Source organism: Trachymyrmex septentrionalis, unplaced genomic scaffold, assembly GCF_001594115.1.
Source record: "Trachymyrmex septentrionalis isolate Tsep2-gDNA-1 unplaced genomic scaffold, Tsep1.0 scaffold53, whole genome shotgun sequence".
NCBI lineage: Eukaryota > Metazoa > Arthropoda > Insecta > Hymenoptera > Formicidae > Trachymyrmex > Trachymyrmex septentrionalis.
In genome coordinates, this window is record NW_017305705.1 from 2,961,889 (window position 1) to 2,964,416 (window position 2,528).

General features: G+C 30.6%; 1 non-coding gene across 1 annotated transcript; it reads right to left on the bottom strand.

Moving 5' to 3' along the window:
- Positions 1–2,019: 2,019 nt before the first annotated feature.
- On the bottom strand, positions 2,020–2,092 carry Trnav-cac. Its single transcript has one exon. It is a non-coding gene; the product is annotated as a tRNA-Val (tRNA).
- Positions 2,093–2,528: the final 436 nt, after the last annotated feature.

Here is a 2,528-nt window from a genome sequence, read left to right on the forward strand (position 1 = left end):
TAAATTTAATTGATTATATATTTAAATAATGTAATATAATTGATTAAATTCTATTAACTGTACAAAATGTAAGTAATAAAGATTTTATTCATATTTGGTAAATGGTTGTAGCAATTGCTGTTTGATAAGATACAAGAGAAAATCTCTTGAAAGTGTTTTGTTAAAACATTGAACATTTTTGTCTCTTGTTTTTTTTTTTATAGATAAATTAGACTTAACCATCATAATTGATTACTTATCTCTCCATAATTTCGAAAAAGTTTGCCAAAGCAATCTTGTCTCTTTCATCGATAGGACCTTGATCTGTTGGTCGTTTCTATCGCGTGACGTCCAATTATGAAGTGATTCGGTACTTCTGGGAGACGGGTGGAGCAAAGGGAATACGCGCCAATGGGCTTATCTGTTCTACCCAACGAGCAATTAATTCAATGACAATGCTCATCGAGTTTCTCATACGCATTAAGACTGACCTTTCGGTTCAGTAAGAAAAAAATCTTTTTGGTACAATTAGGGCTGTCACACTGCGGTAATTGACGAAATGCTTTTTTATATTACGTAGAATGAAAGAAACACTATATGTGCTACAATTTGATAAAATATACTTATGACCGTAATGCTTATTCTATAAAAATGATAAATATGTATATATTAATCTGATAATAGAGAATATCCACGCAGCATCTTACAAAGCGTTAACAAAGCGCTGCTGTGCTATACTTGGGTAAATAACGGTAATTAATAAATTAAATAATGGCTTAATTGATCTGTTTGTACAAAAATCATTAGTCTTCGAATTAATTCATTTGTTTCGTTGTTCCGTTGAGCGGTTGAAGCACAAAGAAACGCTGATCGTGTTGACTTGTTGAAGGAAAAATAAAGATGCGTGTGCGAGAATGGGATGGGGCATGACCTCGAAGGGCGCGGTCGAGTTCACACTAGACTGAAGCTGCCCTTGTGCCTAACTGGCCTTGAGACGGCTCGACCTGCCCTACCCCAGCGATCCGGCATTCTCATAACACATAGGAGATTTCTCGCGCACACAAAGATCAGCGTTTCCTAAATTCACCGTTTGGTTTAATCTTTGTGCGAAATTCCATCGACGAAACTTCGTGTCTGCTGAAACGCTAGTAAATAAAATTTGTATCTCATTTCCAAGTAAACTTTGGCACAATTATCATTTGAGAAGTTTAAATTATACAGAACATTTCGCTCCCTTACTTCAAGAGTGACACAACTCATGATTTTCGTTATTATCATGAATTCGATTGCACGCACTTAATGTGCACAATTAAAGCCATCGTATACAAATTGAAAGATATGTACTTATTATAAATATATAAACCGATTAAACCGTGAAATACTCAATACACTTTATTACACTGTATATAAAATGTAGATAAAATATGTATTTTATGATTCGAAATATTTGCATTTTATTTTTATACTGTAATTAAATCAATATATACAACGGCTTTAATATGCATTAGTGCGTCTAATTCGCTATTAAGTAAACATTATCCATCAAAAGTGGTTTAACTTAACTTCCTCAAAAATTGTCAAAATTACAATTTAAAAAAAGGTAGATTTTTAAGGTTTATGAAACGAAAATAACAAAGGTAACATTTGATCATGTTAAAAATAGATATATTTTTTGTCGATTATTGTTTGATTAATCAATTTTTTATTAGATTGAAAAATAGTTTTTCTTCTTTTCTGAAAAATTTCATTTTTTTATTTGCACTACTTTAAAAGTAAAGAAACGATTTAATATTAAAATTTATAAATTTGAAAAATACAAAAAATATAGGCTTCATTAAATTTACGCTTGAAACCATTTTTTACGTTTTGTTCTCTTATTATAATACCAACTGATGGGTTCGAAGTTTCTGTATAAGTGTAGTGATTATCACGTGTGGTCGGAAATGTCATTTTTTTTTTTTTTTTGCAACGGAGAGCATAATTCGAACTTTTGCAATATATATTGTGTAAGTAAAAATTGTAGCTAGTATAAAAAAAAGATGTTTCCGCCCGGGATCGAACCGGGGACCTTGTGCGTGTGAAGCACACGTGATAACCACTACACTACGGAAACGTTGAAGCTCTTGGCATTTATTTGAGAACATGAATGTAGACATTTGCTTCTATCTCGTATGACACGTAGATAACATTCAAAAATGTAAAATATGATCGTGTACCTTTATATTATTTTATTTTTATTTAAATTATTTTATTTTATACGCATCTATATTATGTGAAATATTTATATATTATCGATGACAGCAAAATATTTTAATAAATAATTTTTAGAGTTGATGTAATAATCGGTTTAGTCGTATTTTATAATCAAGCGTAGGAAAAAGCATTTTAAATATGTAAAATATATTGAACTCGTTGAATATGCATTTGTCGCTAGCAATATTATAACTCTTACTTTTACTAGAGAGAAAGTGCACGTTCGCGTATTTCTTGCAATTTTTTAGTTGTCTAACATATTACATGTTATAATAATGTTATATGTGTAGTTAAAT